Below are 12,632 nucleotides of genomic sequence, written 5' to 3'. Positions count from 1 at the left end.
CCGGCTTTTCTAGCTCTCTACCCGCTCCATAGCACCCAGCTCCCGTCCTTCCTAAGAGCACAGCCACGCACCCCGATTCGCGCACGCTCCTTCACGCCCCCAACCCCGACCACGCCCCTCCTCGCCACCTCTACATCCCGCCCCTTCCGGGCCTGGCGCGTGCTCGAGCAAAATTCCTTGGGCTGCTGTTTTTGGTCCTCTCCGGGAGCGCGCACGCTCCACTTTCAGCCGACCTTAGAGTCTTCTTTTGCCGCTGGGCGAGAGAATAGAATTGGGGGAGGAGGGAGGAGGAGGAGGCGGGGCGATGGCCGTTTCTAGAGCCGCGATTGGTCAACTGGGCGACGACACGTCCGGAGTGGAAAAACTCTGAGTGCGCGCAACTCACCGGGCTGGGGGAGGTGCCGGGCGGAGCGCAGGTAAAGGGCTAGCGCTTGGGGCTGGGCGCGATGGTGGGGCCAGGGGGAGGAGGCTCGATTCTGGCCTCGCGCCGGCCCGCCGAGAGCCGCTCTTTGGAGGAGTGCAAGAGGGGAGTTGAGGCACCCGCTGCCACGTCCTCCCACACTTAGTCCGTGCTGCTTGTTCTCGTTTGCCTCCGGGCTTGGGGATGATGGGGAGGGAGGAGAGGGAGGAGACGAGGGGAGGGTTGGGGGGGGTCCTCCCTGGTGCGGCGGGCTGTATGGAGAAAGAGATTAGAGGTTTTGTAGCCTTCCCGTCTTTTCTCCCCGCTTTGCACCCCTTTGAGTGGTGTTTGGCAGCGGGGAAGCAACCTAGAATTTTAAAAGTTGGGCCGACGCTTAATAAAGCAGGACCTTGAGGGATTCTAGCTTCGCAGCTAATTCTTCCACTGCCAGTGCTGTGTGTTCTCGAGCAAATTATTAAACCTCTCCCCGAGCTTCATTTCTCTCATTTGTAACATCTGAGAAATCAGAAAGCCCTCTTGTCCAACTTGTGAAGGTTAAGGAGGTGAACTCAAGGACGTTGAGCAACTTGGCTGAATGGAGTTGATACCCAAGTCTGTTGGTATAGACCTGGTCTATGAATCAACTAAGCTAAACAGAAAGACAATATGGTGCAACTTTATAGCCCACTCTTTTTGTGAAAGTCTTCCTAAAGCACTTTGTGTGTGTGTGTGTGTTTGTGTTAAACTACACGATGGTAACAAAGGCCAGCAATTATTTGAAACAAGATCCTGGATTGAGATTCTGAAGTCACAGGGCCAGTCTTTCTATCACCTTTCTTTTATTGTGGTTGGGGAAATCTAGTCCAGTTACGTAATTGGACATTTTGCTCTAAAATAGTGCTGGATTTTTTTTTTTGTTACCCTCTTCTATCCTCATCAGTTTTTAGGATGACACATATTTTGTGTATCAGAAAAAGAATAAAGGTATAGCTAAGAAATTTAATGTATATATGGTGACCATTATATTTAGGATTATAGGTAATCAGGTGCCTCATGCTATTCTCTAGGAAAAGGTAGAGGGGTTTGGTTTAGATAATTTTATCTTCAGATGGATTTGTAATTAGTTGAATGGTATACTCAAACAGTAGTAATTAATGGTTTGGTATCAACTCAGCGGGAGCTCTCCAGTGGATTGATGGACTGATTGGTCCTGTGCTGTTTTTTTTAATCAATGACATTTAAACATTTTTATCAATGACTTGAATTAATCATTCAGTGAGCATTAAGCTCACTCCCACTTTAGAGGAGTTCAACAGAGTGGATAAGTGATTTGTCCCAGGATCACGTATCTACTGAGTGTCTGAGGTGAGTTTCGAACTCAAATCTTCCTGACCCCAGACCCAGGACTCCATATACTCTGCTACTTGATTCTAGGAGGGAACAGATTTGTTTCCCTTTGGTAAACTAGGTGGAAGTTGTTTAGCTATAAATTTTGGTTTGGTGTCAGGAAAAATCTGTCCGTTAGAACTATTCAAAAATCAAATGGGTTTCCTTTACAGGTAATCTTCCTCATTGAAAATTGTCAGGTCTTTACCTGATACTCAATGAGTTTGTCATAGAAGAGATGATTCTTTGAGTGTAGGATTAGACTAGATAATCTCTGAGGTCTTTTCTAACTTTGGAATGTTATGTTTTATAATCTCATTTTAGTTGAAATCCCTAGTTTTATACTTGGGGAAAGTGAGATTGTAGCATTATAGAGTTTTGAGTTGGAAGGAACCTTAGAAGTCTTCTTTAAACTCTTCATTTTGCAGATAAGGGAACTGAGGCCCAGGATAGGTTACTTGCCTAATGTTGCACAGGTAGTAAGTGGCAAAGCCAGGATTTGAACCCAGGACCACTAGCTCCAAATCTAGCATTCTGTATGCTGTTTTCGAACTGTACAACAAATGACCCATGAGTTTTTGAGTTTTATATTAATAATAGTTTTTAGTGGGATTAATAAACAGGATCAGTAGGGTGTTGTCTTGACTTGCAAGTGAGTTGGATTTAAGTGAGGCAGGGCACTGCAAAGTCTTCAGTGTTACTCTCTTCTCCATAGTCATGAGTCCAGTGGCAAGATGATGTCAGGACTGACTGGAGATGACCCCAGGTGCAGAGGCAGATTTTGGCCTTTTTGGGGCAGTTAGGTGGCGCAGTGGATAGAGCACCGGCCCTGAAGTAAGGAGGACCTGAGTTCAAATCCGGCCTCAGACCAAACACTTGACACTGACTGGCTGTGTGACCCTGGGCAAGTCACTTAACCCCAATTGCCTAAAAAAACAAAAACAAAAACAAAAAACAGATTTTGGCCTTTTTAAGCTAAGGTCTTTCCCAGGTCTTAGTTTGTCTGAGGCAACACTCATTCAGTGATTAATGGCTAGGTAAGATAAAAGGCCAAAGATCACCTAGTTTGCCTTCTCAAAAGGATTAATCAGGGAGGGGAAGACCCTCGGGGCTTCTGGCTAGAACTACAGCAATTGCTATTTCCTCTTACTCTGAGCCATCAAAACCCAAACAATAACCTAGTGGCTTGGGCACTTTTTATTGGCCAGTCAGTGAGAGCCGGAGTGATTTGGGTTTAAAGGCATAGTTAAGTAGTCCTTTTGAATGCCAGTGGGCTTTGGGGGGAAAAGATAGAATAAGTAAGTAGAAAAGAAAAAAGAAAAAAAAATCTAGCCCCAGACCCCAAGATATCTTGCCAAGTATAGAAAATCAAAATTTATGTTCCGTTGTACAGAGTACCACATAACTGGATTTAGCAATTTTCCAAACAGCTTCATCAATATCATCTATGAAGTAAATTTAACTTATTGTTCCATTCTCTCTGGATAAAGGGAAATAACTAGTCTATAGATCTAGGATGTTGCCTGCATGAGAATTATTTTCCATTATAATTGCACAGCTGATAACCAGGTCAATTACAAAATTGTTATCCAACCTCGACTGGTTGGATTCTCATTGCAGCAAGACAATTAAAAATTTTTTATTTTATTCCTCTCTAATCCATTTACATGGGCAGCTAGGTGTCTCAGTGGATATAGTGTCAGGAAGATTCATCTTCCTGAGTTCAAATCTGGCCTCAGACACTTTAGTAACTGTGGCCCTGGGCAAGTCACTTAATCCTGTCTACCTCAGTAAAATGAATTGGAGAAGGAATGGCAAACCACTCTAGTATCTTTGCCAAGAAATCGTCAAATGGGATTACAAGGAGTTGTACATGACTGAAAAATTACTGAAAAATTGATATACTGTCATATTCCCAACAGAAGCAATTCCAAATCTCTTCCCTCCTTAAGCCCCCTATATGTCACAGTGATCCCCACTTTCAGCTGAGGAACTTGCTTCTTTCTTTTTTTTTTTTGGTGGCAATAGGGGTTAAGTGACTTGCCCATAGTCACACAGCTAGTGAGTGTTATGTGTCTGAGGCCGTGTTTGAACTGAGGTCCTCCTGGCTCCAGGGCCCATGCTCTATCCACTGCTCCACCTAGCTGCCCCTTGCTTCTTTTTTTACTGAAAAATTTTCAAAAAATATCTCAAAGCCCCTTGAGGTCATCTCCCGGTCTTTCCTTCTTTTCTGTAGTCACTGGCACCAATGTGTTCCTTCTCTACCAATGTGATATCTTATACATGAACATTTTGCCTTCTGTCTTATCTGTTTAATTGCATCCTCAATGTTATCCCTGCTCTCTTGAATCTTTAACCTCTACCTATTTAGGTTCGTTCCCATTTGACTTCAAACATGCCCAAGTCTCCCCCATCTTAAAAAAAATGTTCATAGTATCCTTCCAACCCTTCAAACTGTTGTCTTGTATCCCTCCTTCCTTTCTCTGCAAAACTCCTTGGAAAAAGTTGATAACACTTTCTGTCTCTACTTTCTCATTCACTTCTACCTTTCTTTCCTTTTAAATCCTTCTCTGCAACCTGTCCTCTCTGGTTAAAGTTTATTTTCCTTATGGCAGTGCACCCTTGAATCTACTTTCCCTCTTATTCCCCCTCCCTCCTATTTTCATATTGAGTGAAATGTATTTCTTCATCCAACTGTGTGTGTGTGTGTGTGTGTGTGCACGCGCGTGTGCATTCTTTCCCCCTTTGACCAATTCAGATGAAAGTAAGATTCAAGTTTCACATGCTCTTCCTACCCTTTCTTCCTTATTTATATAGTTATCCCTTTCACATTGCAACTTTCACCTTCAAAGTTTGAATATATCACGGGTTGGCATAAGAAATTAAATGGGAATTTTTTGGGAATTTTGTGGAAGCTGCAGACAAAATGTGAAGACACAGAGCCTATGACCAAATACTTAACCCAGATTTTACAATAAGGTACTGTAAATGCCCAGTAAGAGAAAAAGAAAAAAATTAAGACTTCTGTTCTGGTACGAAGGGAGGCCCAAAACATTTTACTCAGATTTTCCTGATCGAGGGGGCACTGTGCCACTAACCCCAGCAGTGTGGGAAAGATAGTCTTCTACTTGTGTACCCTGATTATATGAGATAGATTTCTCTTTTCCTCCCCCCCCAGTGTATTCTTTTTCCTCTCTCTTTCCTTTTTTTTTTTTAAAGATCATCAGAACTTTAAAACAACACCAATAGTGACAACAGCAACAACACTCTACCCTCTATCTTATTTGATTTCCTGTATAATCCTCTTGGCAGCCAGGTAGCTCAATGGATAGAGTGCTGGCCCTAGAGTCAGAAAAGCTCATCTTTCTGAGTTCAAATCTGGCCTTAGACACTTACTAGCTGTGTGACCCAGGTCAAGTTACTTAACCCTTTTTGCCTCAGTTCCTCATCTTTAAAATTAGCTGGAAAAAGAGATGGCAAAGCATTCTAAAACCCCAAATGGGGTCATGAAGAGTTGGACATGACTGAACAACATCATCCTGTTATAAGAGATCTGAAGGATACTTGTATCCTTTGTCTCTACTAGAATGTGAGGGACATGTATCCTTTCCCTGAATCAGGATGTAAATACTTCATCCTTGTTTATCTCCTTAGGATTGTTTACTTGTATTTATCTTCCTTATGTTGCTCTTGATTCTTGTGTTTATATTTCATAGTTTCTACTTAGCTCTGATCTTTTCATCAGGAATGTTTGGAAGTCCTTATTTCCTTAAAGGTCTATTTTCCCTCCTTTAGGATTATACTCTAATTTGCTGGGTAAATTATTCTTGGTCATAAGTCTATATGTTTTTGCCTTTTGGCATATTCTGTTCCTACTGCTGTACTTCTTTATAGTGGTGGCTGATAAATCTTGTTTCAGACTTACAATGCCTTCTTGGTGTTTGCTGTTTTTCAGGTTGCTTGAAGAATTTTTTTCTTTTACCTGGAACCTCTGTATTTTGCCTGTAGTGTTCTTGGGAGTTTTAATTTTAAGATTTTTATGAGGAGGTTACTGATTGATTCTTTTTTCATTTCCTGTTTGTCCTCTGGTTCTAAGAAATCTGGGCAGTTTTCGTTAATGAGTTCATGTAATAATGTTCAGATTTGTGTGTATATATATGTATGTGTGTGCATGCATGTGTTTGTGTATATGTGTGTGAGATGACTTTTTGTTAGTCTAGTGATTCTTTAATTTCTACATTAATTGTTTTTGATATGAGATACCTTACATTTTCTTCTATCTTTTTCAGTCTTTTGACTTTTCTTTAATATAATCTTGTTGCCTCATGGAGTGATGGCCTTTTGTTTGATCCTTTCTGATGTTCAGGGAGTCAGTTGCTTGGGTAAGGCTTTGTACTTGTGTTCAGAGGTTAATTCTTTTGCTCTTTCCTCCATAGATCTCATTTCTTTTCCAATTTTGTCCTCATTTAATGTATAATTTTTTTTAAAAAAAACTCTTGCCTTATTTTTTTTCAGGAATCCTAGTTAAATTTTTGCCCATGCTGTGTTTTTCTTTGAGGCTTTAAGGCTCCACGTTTTTGGGAGTCATTCGTTCTGGGTTTGTGTTTTGGGCATCTCTGTCATTATAATAGTTCTTCGTGGGAGGAATTTTCAGTTGTTGACTCATATTTCAAGCCTTACTTCCAGAATGTGGACTTTTTGCTAGTACCAGACCCTGCACACTTTTGGAGGGAATGTCCGGGACTCAGTTGGTCCTATTTTGTATTTTCTTGTGTCCTGCTGCTGCTCTTTCTGAGTATCTGTGTTTCTTAAGGATCTCAGAGATGGCTCAGGCTGGGGACTTGGCAACCTTTCAGTGGGCCACAAGTAGTCTGATCTGGATAAAGTCTGACAGTTACCTTACTGGTTTGAGTTTTGCAAGCTCTTGATCCAGGTTTGGGTCTAGGCAACAGAACTATGGACTTATACCCTGGTTAGAGCTCCATTTGACTACTATTGGACCTAATTACCATCAGATAACTGGAAGGCTCTGTAGGTTCATACTGAAGCATAGTTGCAGGCTCCTCTTTGGTCTTAACTCTGCCCTAGTTATGCTTGATGATTGCTGTCAGTTGTACAGTGTATAGAGTACTTAATGGGAAGTCAAGAAGACTTAAGTTCAAATGTGGCCTCAGAAACTTGCTACTTATGTATGACTGTGAGCAAGTTTGCTTAACTTTGGTCTGCCTCAGTTTTAGTAAAATTAGGATAATATTACCTACGTCCTAGGGTTGTTGTGGGTCAAATAAGATAATATTTGCAAAGTGCTTTGCAATCCTTAAAGCTCTGTGTAAATACTATAATATTAAAAACAATATATAATAATATAGCAATAATTATTATTATCATCCTCCTGCAAGCTTTAGACTGGGATGGGGGCTGGATCCAGGGTCAGAGCCACACAACTGCTCTCTGCTTCTCTTTCTGTTCCTTGCCTAGTCCACAGCCTCAGGCCTGTGACCAGCCCTCTATTCCTAAGCACATGTCCTGTCCTCAGACTTCATTGGATCTGGGGTATAAGCAACAAAGTTGCCAGTTGACACCTGTTCCTGCACACTATGAAGTATTAAGCCTCTCTTCTCTGGGACTTTTTCTTGCCCTATTGCACAGCCCCAGGCCTCAGTTCAGAGCCCTTGGAAGGCTCAGTGAGGTGCCCTTCTGGCGAGATCCTATCTCTACTCTCTGAAAACCTCTGTCTTCTTATTCTGAGCTAGGTTGGAAAAATGGCTTACTGTTCTACTTGGGTTTTCCACTCAATACTTGGTCTGGTGCATTTTCTAGGTCTTTGTGGAATAGTTGTTGGGAGAAGTTGGGCTGAACTACTTCTTACTCCTCCTTCCTGGCTGGCTTCTTCTTTATTTCATCCCTTAGTCTTTCGTAGTATTTGACTTCTTTACTCAACTGAAATGGTATTTATATAAACTTTGTGGTGTCTCAGTAGGTTAACTGACTAATATGGTAGGCATTTTGTGGTTAATTTGAATGGATTTTCTCTGATCATTTCTTCCTTGTTTTTGTTAGTACTGGAAATGTTTATTATTTTTGTTGATTTCTTTTGATATCCTGCTGTCTTTCCAATGCTATTTAATCTCAATTAGTTTCTTCACTGTATGTTTACTAAATGTGCTGTCTTGTCATCTGCAAATAGGAATAGTTTTTCCTTTACTCTTCCATTTCACAGCTCAGTTAATTTGTGGAATACTTAATCCCCCACCTCATCCATCCTGCTTAATTGATTTTAATTTGCAATACCCCTTTCTATGAAGTATTGTTTTTATCTCACGCTTTTCCTTATTCATTACCACTTTAAGTGTCCTTTAGAATTTATTCTAAGGAATGCTTATGCTTTTTTAAATTTTAAACAAATAAAAATAAGAAATAAAAGAAACAAAGTTAAATACAGAAACTTAAATACAAAATAAAAAACACTGCCATGTGCACAGCAGATGAGAGGATTCAAAATATAAAGCAATACATTTTCATTTCAAGAAAGTCTATGGGGCAGCTAGGTGGCGTAGTGGATAGAGCACTGGCCCTGAAGTCAGGAGGACTTGAGTTCAAATGAGGCCTCAGACCAAACACTTGACGCGTACTAGCTGTGTGACCTTGGGCAAGTCACTTAACCCCAATTCCTTCCAAAAAAAAAAAAAGAAAGAAAGTCTATGTAATAAATACTACACATTGTGTTCAGAGCTGTCCATCTTTTCTTTACTCCCTTAAAGGTTTTATTCTGTTTTCTGCTGTGCATTTTTTAACTTTGTTCTTTTTTTCTTTCCTTCCCCCTCTCCCCTAAGAAGGCTACAATTAAGCACGGATATGTGTGTGTGTGTATGTGTGTGTATATATATATGTACACACACATTCATGTATATATACATATACACACAAACATATAGATATGCATACACTTATATACTCATACGTATGCATGGATATCTATAATCATACACATACATTCATATGCATCTATGTAAGAGTATACTATACTTGTTTGTACTTTATTTCTCTGAAAGTGGATAACATCTTCCTTCATAAATCCAAATGTTTCCAAATTTTTCTAAATCCAGGAATGCTAATTCTTGATGAAGACTGCGAGTGCAGTAGAATGTGATCTGAAACCCTATTCTGGGGTGTGGTGGAAAGGCACCTTGAAATTATTTCTTTATATTTCCCTTCATCTCATCCTTTTTGGTGTCATACTTGTCTCTTTTTGAACCAGTGGACCACTATTTTACCCTGTTTGAGATATGCTTTCCTAAATATCCACTCTTACTTTCCCCTGGTGGAATTTGGTATTGGGATACCTGATCTGGTCTTGTAGAAGTTGATTTCCAGAAGTTAAGAATTTTCAATTTCCACCCTGTAATCAGGATTCCTTGCAACATCCTGGTCTCACCGTGAGTCCTCTGTGGAGTTGTTTCATGCGCTGCTCTGTATCTGCTGGTTATGCCCAAATCCCTCTTTTCCCTTTATGATCTATTCTTAATCTTCCATCACTTCAGAGATGGGAAGAAACTGAAAGCCTTTCATCAGCCTTCATCTTAAAACCTGGACCATCTTACTGTATTCTTATCCATGAGATGGCATTCCTCTGTATTATCCCACCATCTATCATAATGGTTTAGTAATGAAGTAATGACATTTTAAATTAAATGAAATGTTAATTCGTTTCTTTCACCTAAGTCTTGATTTTTCCCATTATACTGTTGATTGTTTAATTCATTATACCTTTAGATTCTCTTATGTCATTGATTCCCACCTTGTCTTATTGTCATTCAGATGTCTGAATATTTTTTAAGAAAATCAGTTGACAAATACAAATGATCTCCCACCTCCATGGCTATGCCCTTTTTAGCTTTAGCCTTAGGAAAGTAAAGGATTCATTCTAGTGTTTGATTCATTTAATTGTTAAATATGCTGCTCAACTCCAGGTTCTTTTGAATGAATGACTTCTTCACTTTGAGTAAATGTTTTTTTTGTTTTTGTTTGGTTTTTTTTTTTTGCTATTTAGGCCTGGTTTGGCAGCATGTATTTTGGGTATTGGCCGTTACTTTTTGTTCTTTGAACTATCATCTTCAGAACTTTCATCTTTTTATCCCTAGTCCCTAACAGCACAGACTGACACTGCTGCCCTGATGAGTTCTCTTTCTAACTTGAAGTTTGTTCCTTACTGCTTTCATTTCTTCTCTGTTTTAGTTCAGTGTGTCTTTTTGCTTTAATTTTTTTTCTTTTAAAAATTTATCTTAGGGGCAGCTAGGTGGCACAGTGCATAGAGCTCCAGCCTTGGAGTCAGGAGGACCTGAGTTCAAATCTGGCCTCAGACACTTGACACTTAACTAGCTGTGTGACCCTGGGCAAGTCACTTAGCCCCAATTGCCTCAGCAAAAAGCAAAAAAAAAAAATTTATCTTGCTTTTATTGATAAAATTTGATTTAACACAGTGAGAAACATCAGTTTGTCGTGCTCTCTGAAAATAGTTAAGCAAAATAATATCAAAGAGTAACAGCAACTGCAGGTACATCACTGTTTGTTGAAAGAAAGAAGATTGTGTTAACTTTAGCAACGTCTACTATTGGCTTGTCTGTTGTTTTTAACCTGAGTTTTATTGGTCTTGAATGTTATCTTTTTTAATTAACAGAAATCTTAACTCTTTCCGTCCCATCCCCATCCTAATGGAAAAAAAGAGAAAAACAAATTCTCTGAAACAACTTGGGACCAGTTGTAAATAGCTTTATAGGCCAAAACAGAGGAGTTTGTATTTGATCCTTTAGGTAATAAGGAGCCATCAGTTCATTTTGACATTGTCAGAGGACTGAGGAAAATACTTTGGAAGGACTTGGGAAAGAAGCCAAATTGTAAGGGGCTGGAAAGTTTAGTGGGAGGGAGAAAGGAGATAGCTTTTTCTAGAGCTTTTTTTTTTTCTCTGTATAATGGAAGAGAACTATAAGAAGATATTGAGGGGATGGTAGAGTCATGTGAAGGATTAAAAAAAAAATTAAAGCATAGAGAAGAGCCAGCATGTTTGAGGTTAACCAGAGAAGGAGCCAGTATATAAAGAAAGGCTGAAAATTAGGTTGGGATAGAGAGAGGGCAATCAAAAGGGCCAGCTCCTGAATAAATGGTATGGGAACATAGATACAAGTAGAAGGGTTGACTTAACCAAACGTCATCTCAACTTTTGAAACTAGAGCAAAGGAGAAGAGTCTGAGGAATTAATACTGAAAATTCTAAAAGAACTATTTAATGCTCTTTCTGAGATACTGTGAGTGATGTTTTCAAGATCATGGAGGATGGGAGAGTGTGATCGGATTGGAGATAGGGAAATATTGCTGTGATTTTTAAAGGGAAGAGAATGAAATCTTGAAACTATAGGTCATTGAGCTTCACTTTGATTCCTGGTTAAATTCTATATGTCTTATTAAAGGTATACATATGAACATTTAGAAGAGGAAACTTTGCTCACAAAGAATGAACATAGCTTTGTGAAGAATAGCTCATGCCAGACTAGCCTCATTTTCTTCTTTGGTGGAGTTATTAGTCTGGAGAAGCAGCATAGCATAGAAGATTCAAAGGCTGCCCTTAGATTCAGGGAAATCTTTATCCAAGTCTTGAAGCTGGTGCTTTGTGACCATAGGTAAGTCAGTTTACCTCTCAATACCCCAGGCAACTCTCTCAGATTATAAATGAGTTGCTGAATTATTTTTGTGGAAGGAGTTTTCCCATAGAAGGGTCCCAACATTGATGAAATAGCAGGTTCAGATTCCCCTCCTCCTCCTTACACTTCCTTAATAAGCAAATGAATCATATATCTGGGAGTGCTATAGATAAAGTTTAACTAGCTTCTAATAAAGAATTTGGTTAAATCTCTCATTCTATTGTGAAAAAAATGGCGAGATGTTGGCTAGATAAATGTTGATTATCGTGACCAAGAGAGTACTTGGTGTTTCGTAGTCAACTTGGAAAGAATAATGACCCATAATGTTCCCCATGGAGCTATACCAGGCCTGGTACTCTTTTGTTTTTTTAACATTAAAAAAAAAATCAGATTCTAAATGGAAGCAGGAATGGTACCCTTATCAGATTTATAGCTGACAAAAGCTGTGAGGGATAGCTAATAACCCTGAATGGTAGAGGCACAATTCAGCATATATTATTTGGCAATTTAGTTTTGAAGTCCATGTTTCTTGGTGAATTAAACTTTCTTTTTTTAAAAAAAAAATCTATGCATTTACTTCATCTGTACTTATAATACTTGAGGGTGATTTTCTTGAATAAGGCTGAAGTATGTTTTTTTTTAAAGTTGTGTTTTTCTTCATAATCCTTATATTATCTCTCTATAATTATGGTTCAAGTAGACTCATTCAGCTGAGGAAATGTATTAATCTATTAGTAGTTTACATCTTCTATGCATAGCATTATTATTAAAGTTTCTATTTTCATTATATAGGATTCATTTTTGTTAGATTGCTGAATTACCAAGCCATCCATGTGCTTGGTAGGTCATCTTATACAAGATTGGTTCGTTTCATGCTGAAGTAAACATATAATTCATATGTTGATATTTACTTTTGAAATTTCTCTCCTGAGGAAAATTGTACAATTATTTTGTGGAGTTTGACTCTTTAAACTTGCTATGAAGTCACCCCCAGGAATCCTAGACCCCAACAAATTTGGGGGTATTGTATACTCAACAGCTCATACAAATTGAGGGTTTGTTTTACTCTAATGAAAAATTTTTGGTTATGAGTGATTTGTAGATGGTGTGTGTGTGTGTGTGTGTGTGTGTGTGTGTGTGTGTGTGTGTGTG

General features: G+C 39.2%; 1 protein-coding gene across 3 annotated transcripts in view; it reads left to right on the top strand.

The window, feature by feature from the left end:
- The first annotated feature begins 355 nt into the window (after positions 1-355).
- The window catches only part of MIPOL1 (mirror-image polydactyly 1), a 476,051-nt gene continuing 463,774 nt past the window's right edge, over positions 356-12,632 (top strand). For all 3 annotated transcript variants that reach the window (XM_027847439.1, XM_027847437.1, XM_027847438.1), the window contains exon 1: positions 356-416. The gene's annotated coding sequence lies outside the window, so the exon portion shown is untranslated. The remainder of the gene's footprint in view (positions 417-12,632) is intronic.

The sequence above is a fragment of the Vombatus ursinus genome, unplaced genomic scaffold (assembly GCF_900497805.2).
Source record: "Vombatus ursinus unplaced genomic scaffold, bare-nosed wombat genome assembly UNPS02015406.1, whole genome shotgun sequence".
Classification (NCBI taxonomy): domain Eukaryota; kingdom Metazoa; phylum Chordata; class Mammalia; order Diprotodontia; family Vombatidae; genus Vombatus; species Vombatus ursinus.
Note: the sequence above shows the minus strand (reverse complement) of the source record. Positions and strands in the feature narration are given on the sequence as shown.